Here is an 18,906-nt window from a genome sequence, read left to right as displayed (position 1 = left end):
AACACATAACTCAAAGCTGGTATTAATGAATACTGCTTTATACACATTTTTTACAAAACTATCAGTATTTAGAAAAAATATGGATTCAGCATGTGTGTGTGAAAGACACAAAGAGGGAAAGACATCTATTACTCTCTGTACTTTAATGAATATTCCTACTGACTAACTCTATATTAGTGGTACCCAGCTCCCAGGCCACTGAGTGGTAGCAGTCTATGGTCTGTTAGGAACCAGTCCATATAGCAGATGAGTGGTGGGTGGATGGACAAAGCTTCATCTGTATTGACAGCCACTCCTCATCACTCACATTATCACATGAACCTCCTGTCAGATGATCTGTAGCTTTAGATTCTTACAGAAGCACAAACTCTACTGTGAATTGCACATGTAAGGGATCTAGGTTGTGCACTCTTTATGAGAATCTAATGCCTGATGATCTATCATGGTCTCCCATCACCCCCAGATAGACCATTTAGTTGCAGGAAAACAAGCTCAGGGCCCCCACTGATTCTACGTTATGGTGAGCTGTATAATTATTTTATTACATACTACAACCTAATAATAATAGAAATAAAATGGACAATAAATGTAATGTGTTTCAATTATCCCAAACCATCTCCTTCGCCCTCCCCCAACCAAGGAAAAATTGTCTTCCAAGAAACCAGTCCCTGTTGCCAAATAGTTTGGTGAATGCTGCTCTATATTACTCTTTTTTTTTTTTTTTTTGACATGAATTCCCAATTCCCACTCTGTCACTCAGGTTGGAGTGCAGTAGTGTGATCTCAGCTCACTGCAACCTCTGCCTCCTGGGTTCAAGTGATTCTCCTGCCTCAGCCTCCCGAGTAGCTGAGACTACAGGTGCATGCCACCACACCCAGCTAATTTTTTATTTTTAATAGAGATGGTGTTTCACCATGTTGGCCGGGCTGGTCTCGAACTCCTGACCTCAGGTAATCCACCCACCTCAGCCTCCCAAAGTGCTGGGATTACAGGCATGAGCCACTGCACCCGGCTTCTATATTACTCTTAAATGAGACCCCAAAAAATTAACAAAACGTTATATGTCATAGTGTATTTTGATGGTATCCCATATTATATATAATACAATGGAATGGGCGTGGCTTTTAAAAGACCTTAGTCCTCGCCAGATGTGGTGGCTCACGCTTGTGATCCCAGTACTTTGGGAGACTGAGGTGGCAGATCACTTGAGGTCAGGAGTTCAAGACAAGCCTGGCTAACATCGTGAAACCCTGTCTCTACTGAGAAAAAAGAAAAAAAAAATACACATATTAGCTGGGCGTGGTGAGGCATGCCTGTAGTCCCAACCACTTGGGAGGCTGAGGCAGGAGAATCTCTTGAACCTGGGATGGGGAGGCTGCAGTGTGCTGAGATTGTGCCACTGCACCCTGCACTCTAGCCTGAGCGACACAGAAAGACCCCATCTCAACTAGAAAAAAAAGAGCTTAGGCTGGTGCAGTGGCTCACACCTGTAATCTCAGCACTTCAGGAGGCCAAGGTAGTTCAATCACAAGGTCAGGAGATCGAGACCATCCTGGCTAACACGGCGAAACCCCATCTCCACTAAAAATACAACAAATTAGCTGAGCATGGTGGCAGGTGCCTGTAGTCCCAGCTTCTTGGGAGGCTGAGGCAGGAGAATCACTTGAACCTGGGAGGCACAGCCTACAGTGAGCTGAGATCATACCAGTGCACTCCAGCCTGGGTGACAGAGCAAGACTTCATCTCGGGAGGGAGTAGGGGATGGAAAGAGCTTAGTCCCATTTACAGAAAATGACAAGTAGCACTTGATATTAAGGAGCTAAGTGCTATAGAAACGGCTTGCATCTGCTAAGCTGTTTGATAAATTGAACTCCATTGTCTAGAGTCTCAAGGTACTAATCAAAATATTTAAGATGTGTACAATGACACTAATGTTCTTGGATTATATCAGCAGAAAAAGCACAATACCATTATATTTATAGTGCATTTTTCAACTCTGCCTCATCTCCCAGCCTATTTTCCAAGGATTTAAATCAATTTATTATTCCAATGTACCCAGTAGAGCTTACTTGAATCACTCTGACTGGAGAAAAAGACAAAAAGCTTCCTGAATTGTTGCTGTCCGTCACATATATCAAATTAAAAAAAATTAATTTGAACGACTTGTTCTGCCCCAAGTCGAGTTTATATGGCTTATCTCTATGGGTCTGTGAATATATTAAGACATATGTGTATATGATATAAAATACATTTTCTTAAGGTTTTATGTTTTTTGGACTTTTCACACCTACAATGGACACCCTTCTCTGGGCACACACAGATTTCTGTGGCACTGCAGGTCTCTTCACACCCCCAAGGCTGCCCCTTGCCTTTGTACAGAGTCTTCTTGGGTACTTGGCAGGTGTGTCCACACTCATTTGCAAAACATTTCTTTACCCCATAGCTCTCATTATCAACTTCACAGCTTTCAACGCAGGCAGCTACAAATCCATTGACTTTCCCAGGAGCTGGATAGTCCCCCTGCTTCACCAATATGATGTATTTGAAGAAGTCACAGCTGGTCAAGCATTCATAGTTCTTGGGAAGAGAGACTAAGACAGAGAAGAATTTTTTCAAAATATTCCATTAAAGACACATGAAGTCTGATTTCCAAGACATCTGAAAAGAAGTTCTACATTTTTTTCCCATCAAGCTTTTGCTTGAGTATTTGACGAAATGCATGTATTGGTTTTCTCCTATCAAAGTGACATTTTGTGCTGATTTAAAAGGAACATAATCCATGAGTGATGATTTTTTACTGTATGGAACAGCCACACACTGTGTATATGCACCCACATTCATGGATCATATATTCCACCATGGTTCAAAGATGTTTGTCAAAAAACTGATTATAAATAACTTGTCCAGTGCAACTTGAGGGCCCTTTTTGGATTGTATACATTACATATATTTTCATTTTATAACAAGCCACTCTCCCTATTTTTTTTCTCTTTTTTCTTATGGACCAGGTCGCACTTTGTCATCAGGCTGGAGTGCAGTGGTGCAGACGTAGCTCTCTGCAGCCTTGAAATCCCAGTCCCAGGCAATCCTCCTGCCTCAGCCTCCCAAGAAGGTAGAACTAAAATCACAAACTACCATCCCTAGCTAATTTTTATTTTTCCTGGAGATGAGGTCTTGCTATGTTGCTTAGGGTGGTCTCAAGTCCTGGCCTCAAGCAATCCTCATGCCTCAGCCTCCCAAAGCCAGTGGGATAACAGGCTTGAGTCATTGCCCCTGGCTATTTTTTCATATATATTAATACTCATCAAAATAGCAGCAGTTCCGTAAAACTTTACAGTTCTCACAATGCTAACATATTTGTTGGTATTATATAGCATGGTTGTCTAAGCCTCCTAATTGAACCCATTTCAATAATTTCCAGGCTTTATTGTTAATATGAAATTGTCAATGAGTTTTGCAGTAAAAGAACGTGGATCTTGTTTAAAAATCAGCCCACACCTATGTTATCCATAAAACAGTTGGGATTTGAACAGCATCTTGCTGAGGATATTTTGGTTGAGCCCAGAATCTATCAACCATTAGTAAGAATAGCACGCCCTGGACTTATTAGAGAAGTGTATTATTAACAAAGCCTGAGTAATGTGAAAGAGCCATTTTTTCAAATGTCTATTTTTCCTTAGGAAAAAAATTGGTTGGGGAAAGCAATTGGTTATCCCTGCACTCAGAAGATAATGGCTTCCTTCTGCCATGGAATGGAGGAGCTGCTGAGACTTCTAAATCCTGCCCCATCCAGGGAAAGAAAGAGAAAGGATTCTCTCTGTGCCCTTGCCCTCCTTTTTCCTTAAGGAGGAGAACAGTCAAGACAGCTCCACAAGCCTCAGCCCTAACCCTAAATACCTTTTTGCTTTATAAAAGATGGCAGAAAAGATGAACATCATAACTTTAACTTTTACCCCAAGCCTCCTTTTATTCTTATGGGAGATGCTTTCCACCATAGCAACTATTCTGTTAAAGACACATGAAGTCTGCTTGAAGGTTTGACAAAATAGATATATTTTTTTCTTTTATCCTATCAAAGTGGCATCTTCTCCTATCAAAATGCATTTTCACCTGGAATGGCTGTGCAAAGCCAGGTTAAATTTCATTGCCTTTCTTCTACATAGGGGAGCCATGTTCTCATGAATGGAATGTAATCAGCAAATTTCTGTGCCACTGTGGACTGAGGCTTGCAGGTGGTAGGTGATGGCACCCCTGTGTTCTTATTAGCAAGATATGGGTGGCACCACAGCTGTAGGGACTGGTGGGACCACAGGAGGAGAGATGCTGGGATGTCTGTCTGCCCACATGGAGGAAGCCAGCACCCTGCCACAAATTGCTGCCTTACAGTGCTCCATGGGCAAAATGCAAGTATGCATGTTTTGAGCAATTGTACATGTCAAGTTCTGTTCACTACAACAGTTCAGCTACCCAAACCAATACAAAGGCCATCTAGTGATGGGCTACCATGGTTCCTCAACGTTGGAAGTGGAAGATGGACAAGGAGGACACTTTCTGTTTATTTGATGTCACAACAGATTAGGAATATAAGAAATAAATGTGGTGGCTTTGGTGAACAGAAGTCCAGGGAGAGACTAGGAACATCATGTTACTCAATGCCAGCATGCTGCTTGATGCTCCACAGTGATCCCTAACCAGGGCTCATTACTGGTAACATCTGGAAACACCTGGGTTACACCTAAACGGTACCTGGGAACACTCACCTGTGTGCTACTTGCTGCTCCTCCCTGATGACTAAATATGCCTCTGCACCATTGTGACACCTGGGTAACACCAGCTCATCCCTACCACTGCCTGGTAATGCCTGGGCAACACCTGGAAAACACCTGGTAAGACCTGCCCATGTGTTGCTGCTGCTTCTCAGTAGTGGTTGAATGTAACTCCCTACCATCAGGTTATACTTGCTAAACCTGCCGGCATGCTGCCGGCTACTCCTCCCTGCTAACAGAGCATAACCCTTTCATCAGATAGGTGTCTGGTGGCACCTAGGTACCCTGGAGACGGGGTTATCTAGAAAAGACGTCATGAAAGATTTGGGATATTAACCAGAGTACTTTACACAATGGTAGAGGTATATTAATTAAGCAAAAAAACACGGCCAGGCACGGTGGATCACACCTGTAATCCTGGCTGGTAGCACTTTGGGAGGCCGAGGTGAGTGGATCACCTGAGGTCAGGAGTTCAAGATCAGCCTGGGCAACATGGTGAAACCCTGTCTCTACTGAAGATACAAAAGTTAGCTGGCTGTGGTGGCAGGTGCCTGTAATCCCAGCTACTCAGGAGGCTGAAGCAGGAGAATAGCTTGAGCCCGGGAGGAAGAGGTTGCAGTGAACTGAGATCGCACCATTGTACCCCAGCCTGGTGACAGAGACTCCGTCTCAAAAAACACACACACATACACACACACACACAAAGAAAAGTAAAGAAAAGAAAAGAAAAGCACTTCAGCATTATCAAAGTCTCTAGTGAGAGGTGAGAGATTCAGGGGACAAATGTTTCTAACTTTTTTCCAAAAACATAGTTAGTTCACTAATTTTAGTCTACGATTCTCATGCTGATGATGACTGGAAATGCCACTGAAGGCTCAAAACATAACTTCACAAGGGAATATCCCAGTAATCCCAGGATAACTACAATTTCAATGTAAATTATTCTCCACGGTCTCACATGGTTCTTTTTCCCAAACACTGTTGAATTAAAATATATGTAAAAGTTAAGACAGCAAATGTTATATTATTTGCATTTTACCAGAATTAAAAAAAAAAAGGACAGAAAATTTTTATACTATAAGAATGTGTGTAGCACCAAATACTATTGCTTGGCAGTGACAATAATCTTTCCTATATTGCAAATTTAAGGAACAACAAGTTACAAGTTAAATACATTTCATTACAAGTTAAATACAATTAAATGCCTGTTCTTAGATTAACAGAAGGAAAATGGTAGAAGTACTAGCTAGAAAAAGTGTAATTTCAAATTTTGAATTGGAATTGTAGGTATCAGATGAAGATGTTTATTAGTTATTAATCATTTATAAAACGTGAAATAACATGAATTGGCTGTACTAACATTACTTCTCAATTTAAGAACTTTAAGGTAAAGCTTAGAAGAAAAGCCATAGTGTCATTATTGAATTATGACAAATTTGCAGCTAAGTAATTAAAAAGAAACTTTACAAGCATTTAAAGCATCATCAACTCTCGAGGCTTTTTCTCTCACTCTGTTTTACAGTTCTTTTTTCTGTTAGCTGTTAGATGTGTTTTACTTCATTGAGTTTTGAAGCTCTAAATTTTGTTTCAAATCCAAGTAACCAAAGAAGTATGCTAACAGATTTGTAACAATTGTGTAGAATTCACCAACTTGCTTCTTTCAACAAAACATACACATTATACCCACTGAAAGAAAATACCTAGTTACCAAACTCACTGGCCACTGTCTCAGGGCTGAGATTTCCAAGTAGAAATACTCGCTTCCTGCTTGGTAACTTGGAAATCACAATTACTTAGCTTGCACCATGATATAATAAAATCAGCTCAGTTCATACTTCTTCACCTATGAAAATAGAGAATGAGTCAACAGTCAGATAAAGTTTGGATCCTTTATTCATATGTTATTTTAATTATCTATATGCCATCTGCCACACCCTTGACCTCTGAAAGATAGGAACACAGAAGTCGTGCCTCCTTATTTTCTTTACTTACTGAACTATTGGGGCATATTTACATACAAATAAACAAAGACAGTGAGCTAGAGCAGTTATGAAGCATGTGTTCCCAATAAGCATAAAATGAGAATGATCATAATTTGCCCAACAATTTGATCTTTCAGTTGATATGAGAGTTGTTTTGTATGGATATTTATTTTTTTCCTTTTTGGTAAGAATTCAAAAACGTTTTTTTGTGACTATTTTGGGGATCAGAGAAACAAATATTCATCTTTGCACTCAAGGTTTATGGACTGTTATGTAATCTTGAAATAATACAGGTTATATTATGAATATTACATGAAGTAACACACAAAAAGAACTAGACAAGATTGTGCATAGTTGGTCCACAATACATACTCAATAAGAGTTAAATAATTTATGTCTTTTTTCCACTTCTACAAGTTTACTCTTGAACATTTCAAAATTCTTCTAGTATACTGACAAAATTTTTAAGAGATCCAAAGACAGAAAGTATTCCTACATATTTCTACAGTGTGTCCATTCACTAGATTTCAACCTACTATTTCCAGATTAAGCACTGGAAACTGCATCTAAGAAATTGCAACACATAATTAAATGAAGTTCATCTTAGAGTAGTGTGGATTTGTTGCAGCAATCTTACAGAGGAGCTTTACTGAACTGTTTTTTTGTTTATTTTTATCAAAGGCAAATTTTGATGCTATTAATTTTCTTGCATAATTCTCTTGGATTAGGTTAAAAAATATTACTCTGAATATAGAGAACATATGGTATGTGTACACAAGGTCTCTCTCTAGGTCATTAATCATAGTTTAATGATAATTTACTAACTGAATGGAATAAGGAGAGAAATGTGTATAGGTCAGGGAAAATGCTATGTGAATGTTAATACTCTAAATATAAAGAAAATGTATTAATTGGTCTCCAGTAGGAAATCCTGTGAACAAAGATAATTTAAGTGTCATAAAAGTATGATAACTTCTGACCCTTAAGCATGTAAAATTTCATGTGATAATAAAAGTTAATTATTTAGAGACCTAAGAGAAATGTGAAAATATTGGAAAAGGACTTAATCAAATCAGTATGTGTGTAATACCCATCAATTTTATGGTAAATAAAGACATGTGTGATAACAGATATATATGTGGTCCATGTTCTATTTCCTGCTAGTACAATTATATGCAGGCAATTCAGACAAATTATTAACTGTAAATTAATTTTTATAACTACAATTCAACTATTCATATTATTAATTTCATAAATGACACAAATGTCACTCTTGCCAGGTCACTGGCTCCAATTGAAAATTTGAAAAAAATGTGGTCACTATGCCCATTAATTTTGTTTTGCCTTACTGTCCCTAAAACTGGGAAATAAATAGTCTGCAAAGATTATGTTTTTTGTAAAGCAGTAATTAATGGTATCTAATAGATGTCATTATGCCTCCAAAGAATAGACAGACAACCCAAAGTATTAAAGAAAAAGGTCTTTGGGACATATTAGATTAAGTAAAAAAATCCCACATCTGTTTAGGAATAGATACATGTCATATTTTATATTAACATGCAGTATTAATTAATTCTCATAAATCTGTCTTATATGTCATCTCCTAAGGTCTAAAAACTAAAATGTGGTTTTTAGTGCCTTACTACCAGGATAATATGCGAAGCTTCACTAAGAAGAAAATGACTAAAACATTAACTCATCCACCTGTGGCAAGTGGCTAAAAATAAAATTAAATACTATCAAAAGTAGGTAACGTTTCCTGAATGCTTTCAAAATGAGGGATAATATCATCTTTTCTAGTTTGGTATAAAATGCAAGGTATTGTACTGTAAAATAATCTGTGCAGCAATCATGGGATGATAAAGTCGTCCAATTCGGGAAATTACCTTAATGTGTTTAAAATCACACAAATACAAGGCTTCAGCTTTGAAGAGAACATTGTATTTGGCATTTGGTTCCATTTAACAGACTTATACCACATGTCAATTCCGTAGGATTATAATTGCCTTTGCAAAGAGCCAGGGATTGAGGGGCTTCTTTTCCTGCTCCTAGCCAACAACCAGGATTGTGGACTACAATGAAACCTCGAATATACAATTTCCTGAAATGAGTGCTCCATCATTATCACCACTGTCACCACCACCACCATCACTATCATTACCATCATCATTAGCAGTGGCAGTTAATCACCAAGAGATGCTGATGTCTGCCACATCCCTCACTCTACCGCAGTTGCTTTACTTTCTCATCTCACTTATTCTTCCCACTTCCCACAATTGTTATTATTTCCATTTTACAAATGGGGAAACATCAGCTCAGGGAGATAATATAGCTCAAATCACAAAACACATGAGTTTGGGCAATGATGACAGCCAGTGTTTTCTGAGGGCCCCACCATATCTCAGGGTAAAATAAGATTAGGCTCACCCAGAAAAAATCTGCTTCCCTATCAGAATTTCCCAGGGAGCTTCTAAAACTGACATCCTGGGTAAACTACTGACCCCTTACTTCTGCACCCTGCACTTTGGAAAGAATCCCTGCTGGTCCCAATGTGTGGCCAAGAATAGAAATCTGCTGGGTGAATAGCTGTCTAAATTTTTGTGTTTGGTTATTAGATTTCATGATTCTACATGTTTATAAATAACCTGAATATTCTAAAATGCAATCTTACACTTCCCAGTAAGACATATTAGGGTGATTCCCAATTTCTGAATGCTTCACTCCCAAAGCACAGTGAGATGAACAAAAAATTAATTCAATACAAGAGCATGAAGACAAGGTAGTGAGACAATGAAATGAGATGAGAAGGGATAGAAGAGAGTTAAAAACTTGTCAACAATTGCAGCTATCAACTGTAGCACACAACTCAGACTTCCACAACTCTCTGATTGGACAGAAGACTGGCCTTACAAAGATTATTTTCTGATAAGCAAGCGCAGACAGTAAGTCAGTTTCAGTTAACTTAAAGAGGCTGTGCACAAACTTTGTATAGTCCTATAGTTCACTTTTCAATGTAACAAGACAAATTTGTCTCATTTTGATGCTAAAACCTCATGCAAAAGTGAACACTGGATATATGTTATTATGAGAGTATTTTAAGAGAGTTAGCCAAAGTTTTAGCAGAAAAATGCCCAAGGAAGCTTCAGGAGAGAGCCCTTTTCCACCACAATAATGTCCCTGCTCATTCCTCTCATCAAACAAAAGTAATTTTGCCAGAATTTCAATGGGAAATCATTAGGTATCCAACTTACAGTCCTGATTTGTCTCCTTCTGACTTGTTTTTGTTTCCTGTTCTTATAAGAATATTTAAAGGGCATCTATTTTTCTTCAGTGAATATTTTTCAAAATCTACCATTGACATGGTTAAATTCCCAGGACACTCAGTTTTTTAGGTATAGACTAAGTGGCTGATAACATCAAATTAAAAAGTGTCTTAAGCTTGATAGAGCTTATCTTGGGAAACAATGTTTATATGTTTTATTTTTAGCTTTTGATTACATTTTTTCATGAACTTTCTGAAGGCCTCTTGTATATGCAGCCACTTTCTTCAGACATTGGACAATAGTTGGCACAAGACAAGAAAATCTGAAAGGACACAAATGAAAAAATGAATGATTTGATCCAGTTTCAAATCTACAGTGCAAGGAAGGCTGACCCCAAGATAGTTCTGCAGTATTTTCAAGTTGTGGAGAAACAGATTAAAGCTTGAGGCTGAGATGGCCAGCTCTTGTGGGCAGACTATCAAGCAGGATGAAACTGCATGAAGAGAGAAACACGGAGAGGTTTAGAGGGACTTCTTAATTTTTAGCTGAATACTGACCTGAATGTGCATGGCTTCAGACTGCGTAAGTCTAGGGAAAGAACAACCAAACATCAATAAAGGAAACCATTCTAGTAAAAACTCACATTTCAAACAGTCAGAGTGGAGAGAATGCGCAACTCATGAAGCGATGGCTAGAGTCCTTAGAAGGATATGACTTTAGTAATGGGATAAGTTAGGCAATTCTAAAGGCTACTCTGAACCTACCTGAAGAAACTTAAAAGAAACCTCAAAATAAGAAAACGAATCTCAAAAGGAACTTAATTACATGTTAGAACAAAGTCTAAAGCTTTCTAGAAAGATATAGCAAAATTCAAAACACAAAAACTTGAGATCCAACCAAAAGTAATTCACTGTGCAAAGAAGAAAGAAATTGTGGCACGTAAACAAGATGGGAAAAACAAGATCTACAGAAGCAGAATGAGACATTATTATAAAGATGATAAAATTAACAGTGAAGGACATGTAAAAGCTATTACAAATATGCTCCGTATGCCCAATAATGTGGAGGAAAATGTGGACATAGGGAGGAAAGGAATGAAAGATGCAGAACAGAACTGTGTAGAACTTCTAAAAGTAAATAGGAAGAAATGAAAGATATGCCAAATGGGATTTTTAAAATATTAGACACTATGGAAGACAAGATTACTTAAAAGAAAAGCAAAGACACAATGATTAAAACAAACAAAACAAACAAACAAAAACAACAACTATCAAAATGGGCTGGGTGTGGTGATTCACTCCTGTAATCCCAGCACTTTGGAAGGCCAAGGCAGGAGGATCACCTGAGGTTGGGAGTTCAAGACCAGCCTGACCAACATGGAAAAACCCTGTGTCTACTAAAAGTATAAAATTAGCTAGACATGGTGGTGCATGCCTGTAATCCCAGCTACTTGAGAAACTGAGGCAGGAGAATTGCTTGAACCCGGGAGGCAGAGGTTGCACTAAGTAGAGATTGCGCCATTGCATTCCACCCTGGGCAGAAAGACTCTGTCTCAAAAAAAAAAAAAAAAAGAAAAAGAAAAAAAAAAAAAACTATCAAAATGAAGCAGAGGATGGAAAATGACAAAAAGAAAAAAAAAACAAAAACAAAATATAACACAACAGATCGTAGACTCATTGACCCATGAAACAAAATAAGCTGGTCTAATATGTATCATTAGAGTCCCAGAAGGAGAGAAGAGAGAAGATGGGACAAATAAATAACGTTGAACAATAAATTAAAAATTTGATTAATATGTTATGTCTGTAGTTAGAGGAATCTCAGTTACCCCTAAGCAAAATAAACAAAGATAATTCAATCAAAGTATATTTAATCATATGCTTCATATACCAGATACAGAAAGAAAATCTTCAAAGCAGATAGAAAAATAAAAAGACACTTTATAAACAGTAAAACAATAAGAATGTCAAAAGATTTTTCAGAAAATATGCATGACAGAAGAAAATGAAATGATATCTTTAAAATACTATTTTTTAAAATAAATTAACCTGAAATTTTATACCCATGAAATATCTTTAAAAACTGAAGATGCTGAGGTGGGTGGATTACAAGGTCAGGAGATCAAGACCATCCTGGCTAACACAGTGAAACCCCGTCTCTACTAAAAATACAAAAAAAATTAGCAGGACATGGTGGTGGGCAGCTCTAGCCTCAGCTACTTGGGAGGCTGAGGCAGGAGAATGGCGTGAACCCAGGAAGGGGAGCTTACAGTGAGACGAGATTGCACCACTGTACTCTAGCCTGGGTGACAGAGCAAGACCACATCTTAAAAAAAAAACAAAAAAACAAAAAAAAACTGAAGATGTCTTAAAGACTACCTCAGATATACAGAAAGTGGATCCATAACAACTACCCCGATTACAAATGTTAAAAACAAAAGGAAAATGGTAACAGATGAACACTGGGGTCTACACAAAAAATGAAGAGTTCTAGAAATAATAAATACGTGATTATATTAAAAAGATGATTTTTTTTTTGTTTTTATATCTCTAAAAGAAGATAAATTTAAAGCACAAATGATAAAAATGTGATGTGGAGCTTGCAACAAATGTAGAAGAATGACTTTTAACACTAATGCAAATGAAGGAAATAAACAATGGAAGTATACATTTATAACATTTTCACATCACACCTGAAGTCATTCATGACCAAACATACTGTGTTCCAAAAAGCAATTCTGAAAAAATTCAAGAAGATAGAAATCTGAAGTACTGTCTTAAGAAAAGGTAACTTAACCAGAAATCAATAGAAAGATACCTCTAAAATTCTCAAATATTTACAAAATAAACCATGCCTTCGTGTGAAACTCAAAGATAGAATTACAAAACTAATTAGAAAATTTACCTGTGTAAAACCAAAAACATGCTATAACACAAAATGTGGGTTTTAGCTAAAGTAGTTCATAGGGCAAAATTTATAGCATAAAGTTCTTACATAAGAAATGAAAATAAGATCTCAACTATCTAAGCTCCTACAATAAGATAGTATATAAAGAAGGTCAAACTCTTCAAAATTAAGCAAAAGTAAAATAAATAAATAAAAGATCAAAAACCAACAGCATAGGAAATGACCAAAATAAAGAAAAGCAACAAAAGAAAAAGTTATTTTTTAAAGGAGCACTAAAATTGACAAAATTCTATCCAGATGAATCGAGAAAGAAATAGAGAGTACATAACTTATCAATATCAGTATTGCAAAAAATTTCATCACTACTGATCTAATAGACATCAAAATGCTAACAATAAAGGTGAATTAGGCAATATGAACTACCCTATTTTTATTAATGTGATAACTTGCATCAAACAGTTCACTTTCTACAAAGTCTCAGGCAATATAAATGCTACTGAAAAAGCAATGGAAAATGTGAATAGCCCTATGTCTACTAAAAATTTGAAATAACATATAAAAGTCTCAATAAGTAGATAAAATTTAAGCCCATACAGGAGCCAGAAGGAAACCTCTCATTCTACTTCTTAGAGAAGATAGATGTTAGAATTCCTTCCACACTCCTCCATGAAAGCTCTGTCAATTCAGATAAAAGGAGACTCTCTTCATTCATTGATTCATTTAACCTGAGTCCATCATTCTCCTAGTTACATGACACAGGAATACTAAACTTTGTTCCTGCTATCATGTTTGGACTGCATTGGGGAATAAAAATAAAGCAACAATTACAATTATGCATCTTTAGTAATAAAACAGTATTTTTGCTTTTATTTATAAAGAACTATTTTTATCTGCTATTTTTTTCTTTTTTTTTGTTGTTTTGTTTTTTTGAAATAGGGTATCACTCTGTCATTCAGGCTGGAGTGTAGTGGCACAAATATGGGTCACTGAAACCCAACCTCCTGGGCTCAAGCAATCCCCCTGCCTCAGCCTCCTATCTAGCTGGGACCACAGGTATGTGCCACCATGTCTGCTCTTTTTTTTTTTTTTTTGAAAAGATGGAATCTGATTTTGTTGTCCAGACTGACCTTAAACTCTTAAACTCCTGGGCTCAAGTGATCCTCCCATCTTGGCCTCCCAAAACGCTGGGATTATAGGTGTGAGCCACTCAGCCCAGACTCATCTGCTGATTTTTAATCATTTTAAGCTAATTCACACTCTGTCCCTGTAGACTATCACAGCAGCAATCATGGAAGGTTTCATGGAATTGGTAGAAAACTTCATGTTAGGGCTTTTTTGTTTGTTTGTTTTTTAAAACAGGGTCTCACTCTGTCACCCTGACTAGAATGCAGTGGTACAAACATGGCTCACTGCCATCTTGACCTCCTGGACTCATGCAATCCTCCTGCGCCAGCCTCCCCTTCTACAAGCATATGGTATCATAGGCACAAACATGGCTATACCTAAAAATGGGGCACCCCAGTACCCAAGAAGTACATCCACATACTTGCTACTCAAAGGCTAGGCCTTGGTTCATCAGCATTCGCATCCCTTGGGAGCTTGCTGGAAATAAAGACTCTCCTGGCTGCACCATATACCTACTGAATACCATATGCCTACTGAACACCATAAACCTGCTTAATCAGAATCTGCATTAAAGCAGATTCCTAGATGATTCATGTGCATGACCAAGTGTGAGAAGGCCAGTTCTGGATCATGCTGGACACTGGAGTTGGCATCTTCAGATGCATGAGTTTCTCCCTCTCCACATTGAAATTTCCTTCAGCCCTAGTTCCTTACTCCAGAAATCTAGTTATCCAATTTGTGCTCCATGTATCTCTGACTTAACATTCCTCCCTGCCCCCTAGCATATAAATGTATTCCAGTCTTTCCAACGTAAAACACAAAAATCAGTTTCTCAACCATGAAATCCCCCTAACCACAGTCTCCTCTCTCTCCTCTATGCTCTAGAGACAGTCTTAGGGAAAGACTTTAAACTTACAGAAAGAGTTGCATGTATGTGGTCTGAATTTCCTCCTTACATTTTATTCTATAACCCAGAGTTGTATGTGTTACCTACTATTGATGCACAGAAAGTCTCAAACAGATTTCTTGTGACTTCCTAACTACAAAACTTTGTGAGCCCTTTCAGTCCGCATCTCACTGACCTGCCATAGAATTAAAAAACGTTGACCTTGTCTTCCTCTTTCATAGTAAAAGTAGCCAATGTGTATGTAATGTGTGTTATCTTCAGATACTGGTTAAGTGCTTTACATGCATTCAAGAAAATTCTTTTTACTTAAATTTAATGCTTTTGCAACTTTCATGATACTCCCCTAACTGCTTATGTGCCTACTTGCCTACCCCTTCTTTTCAGACTTAGGTCTTTAAATCATTCTGAATAATCTCCAGTCTTGGTCCCATAAATTTTCACAACTCATCAATTCTTCTACAACTGAGTCTAGAATAATTTGATACTCCCTGGAGTAATATAAAAATTACATGAAAACTGAGTCTCAGTGCTTAAAAAAGGAAAAAAAAAACTTTATGTTCCAGAACTATACAATTTGATACAATGCAGATTGCACCCATCATATAGTGGTTGGCAAAGAAAATCTCATAACAATTATAAAAATCCATAGGCATTTTCTTCTGCCATCCAATAACACTGCTTTTGTCAAAGTCCACAACGAGCTCCCTGTTGCAGAATCCAATGATCAAATTTAAAGTCTCCATGTTCTTGCAGTATTTGACGCAACTGATTACCTCTTTCTTCTTGAAAAGCTTTCATCATTTGGCTATCGGAACACCACACTGCCCTGTGTTTTCTCCCACCTTATTGGCGTCTCTTGGTCTCCTTCTTCTTCCCCCCATCCCTCTTATGTTGCTGTGATTTTAACTCAAAGACCTGTTTTCTTTCTGTTACCTCATTGAGTTTTATGAAACAGTACCATCATTCATGGCATTTGTTCTATTTCCCAATAATTCTCACCTAAATTCCAAACTCCTGTGGCTATTTGCCTACAGTACATCTCACACTGATGTCCATTTGCATCAGAAATATACCACACTCAACAGCAAACTTCTGGTCTATATTTTCTCCCCACCCGACCCCTGAAGCTATCTGAGTCTGACACATATTCCACATCTCATATATTCCAACTTTCTTACCCTAGTTTTTAAGGACAAAAGCCCTGGCGACAGTATTTATTCAACTCTTTCTCTCATTCCGCATATGCAACCTGTCACCATGACCACCCTTGACTGAGCCATGACCATCTCTCATTTGCTCAGTGAATCAGATTGTACCGACTAGAAGAAAAAGCCCAAGTGTCTCACCCACTAGCCATACTACTGCAAGTGCCATTTTAGTGTCCCTAAAGAATTGACAACTACCCTAAAACAAAGTACCTAAGAGCCATACTATAGTGCTCATAGGAAAATATTTCCAAATAGCACGTCATCTTGCTATAAAAATTGAGTCCATCTTTCAGTTTGGATTCCATTTTAATGAATCCGGGATAATTCATTAATAGGATTCTCAAACAAATACAGGTGATCTTATCTATGACTCCTAGAACATGGCATTCAAATCTAACTTTATTCTTTTAAGGCTGTAGTATACCATCATCTGCCAAAAAGAAAAGACATTCCTCTGTTTTTAAAGAATAGCAACAAAGTTCATCTTTATTTCCACTTTACAAGTGTATTCTAACTGGGGGCGCTATTGTTCTGATATGCTAAAGCAAAAGATTGCTAAATGGTACTAAATTATATGTGTTGATCCTTTTCCACCCCAAAACATATCTGGGGCATATTATGTCCCTTTCATGTTTAGCTCTCATCAGCTTCCTTCAAGACCTTCAACTACTTTATAGACATATCCAGGCAGGTAGAGGTTCTGTTCCAATTCCTAAAGGGATGCATTTAATTATCACTCTAAATTTTAAGGCATAAAACAAGGTTGTGGGCTAGGAGCAGTGGCTCATGCCTGTAATTTCAGCAGTTTGAGAAGCTGAGCAGTGTAGATCACAAGACCAGGAGCTCGAGATCATCTTGACCAGGATGATGAATCCTCGTCTCTACTAAAAATATAAAAACGTTAGCCAGGCTTGGTGCTGCACCACCTGTAATTCCAGCTATTCGGGAGGCTGAGGCAGGAGAATCGCTTGAACCCGGGAGCAGAGGTTGCAGTGAGCTGAGATCTGGCCATTTCACTATCAGCCTGGGCAATAGGGGGAGACTCCACCTCAAAAAAAAAAAAAAAAAAAAAAGGTTGCGGAGCAGTGACGAGATAAAAAAGTTTTGAGTGCAAGAAATCCCTATATAGGAGAGAGGATCATGTTAGCCCTCCTACTTTCTGAGTTCTCTTTTCAGTAGTATTGGAATATTTCCTTAAGTCTTCCTTCTTTCCTTGAAGTGCCATTAATTAATTATGATTGTGAACCACTTAAACTTATGTGTCTTTTAAGGGTAAGCCTGTCAAAGCAGGGATGATCAGGCCAAGAACTTTACATTCAACATAGGTTCATCTTTTATATCCTGATGAAGAATGTAAAACTTCATCCTATACTGTGTGTGCTGTGACATAGAATAGGTTTAGGAGGGAAAACCAAATACAGCAGAAAAGAAACGTAATTAGAAGCTACACCACTTGGATTTTAGATATTATACTGCACTAACCAACTATGTGATACTGGGCATATAAATCCCTTCTCCTTGTGTATCAGTTTCTTTGTCCATCAAGCATACCTAAAGATTGCACATCTAACTTCTTCCAAGGACTGTCAATGGAAATTAAATCTGTAAGTCTGAAAGACAATTCAAAAAGCAAAAATCACAAAAGAGATTACTTGATAATTATACATGTAGTAAAATGAAAACCTCCTTTTGCTTCCTATTTCCAGGCAGAGAAAGACTGCATATCTCAGGACACATATTGATGCAAAACAACTTATATTTTGAGCCTTGATTAATCCCTGAAGCCAATGACGTTTCACTTTTCTATGACCCCAACACGTACTGCATACTTCCAATCATGACATCCACTGAGTTCTTAGTATTGAGATGTCATGAATCAGAAACATCAAAATCAAAGAAGACAGCTATTTTATCAGTTGTTTTACCCAGTGTTGACATCCACTGAGTTTTTAGGGTTGAGATGCCATGAATCAGAAACGTCAAAATCAAAGAATGGGAGTGTTTTATTCAGTAAGGAGGCAAGTCATAAACAATTATATACCAAGTTTCACCAAAACTAAGATCATTAAGAATGAGAAAGAAAAGACTGCCAGCTAAAATTTAAGGTTCCATTGATTATAAGAAGGGAAGATTTATTTTTCTTTTTTTATTATACTTTAAGTTCTGGGATATATATGCAGAATGTGCAGGTTTGTAACATAGGTATACACATGCCATGGTTGTTTGCTGCACCCACTGACTCATCACCTACATTAGGTATTTCTCCTAATGCTATCCCTTCTCCAGTCCCCCACACCCCAAGAGGCCCCAGTGTGTGATGTTCCCCTCCCTATGTCCATGTGTTCTCATTGTTCAACGCCCACTCATGAGTGAGAACATGTAATGTTTGGTTTTCTGTTGCTGTGTTAGTTTGCTGAGATTGATGGTTTTCCAGCTTCATCCATGTCCCTGCAAAAGACATGAACTCATCCTTTTTACATTACTGCATAGTATTCTATGGTGTATATGTGCCACATTTTCTTTATCCAGTCTATCACTGATGGGCATTTGGGTTGGTTCTAACTCTTTGCTATTGTGAACAGTGCTGCAGTAAACATACGTGTGCATGTGTCTTTACAGCAGCATGATTTATAATCCTTTGGGTATATACCCAATAATGGGATTGCTGGGTCAAATGGTATTTCTGGTTCTAGATACTCGAGGAATTGCCACACTGTCTTCCACAAAGGTTGAACTAGTTTACACTCC

At 37.7% G+C, this 18,906-nt stretch overlaps 1 protein-coding gene across 11 annotated transcripts in view; it reads right to left on the bottom strand.

Moving 5' to 3' along the window:
- LOC141409515 (thymosin beta-4-like) overlaps positions 1 to 18,906 on the bottom strand; it is a 211,121-nt gene that overhangs the window by 51,797 nt on the left and 140,418 nt on the right. For 3 of the 11 annotated variants that reach the window (XR_012430472.1, XR_012430471.1, XR_012430475.1), the window contains 2 exons: positions 10,569 to 10,599; positions 6,484 to 6,609 (listed from right to left, as the gene is read on the bottom strand). The exons of 3 other annotated variants lie outside the window; for them this stretch is intronic. The gene's annotated coding sequence lies outside the window, so the exon portion shown is untranslated. Of the gene's footprint in view, positions 1 to 6,474; positions 6,612 to 10,568; positions 10,600 to 18,906 lie in introns of those variants that run through there. 5 more of the 11 variants (XR_012430470.1, XR_012430483.1, XR_012430481.1 and 2 more) reach the window with 4 other exon arrangements.

Source organism: Macaca fascicularis, chromosome Y (genome assembly GCF_037993035.2).
Source record: "Macaca fascicularis isolate 582-1 chromosome Y, T2T-MFA8v1.1".
In the NCBI taxonomy this organism is placed as follows: Eukaryota; Metazoa; Chordata; class Mammalia; order Primates; family Cercopithecidae; genus Macaca; species Macaca fascicularis.
This window is presented reverse-complemented; position numbering and strand designations above follow the sequence as displayed.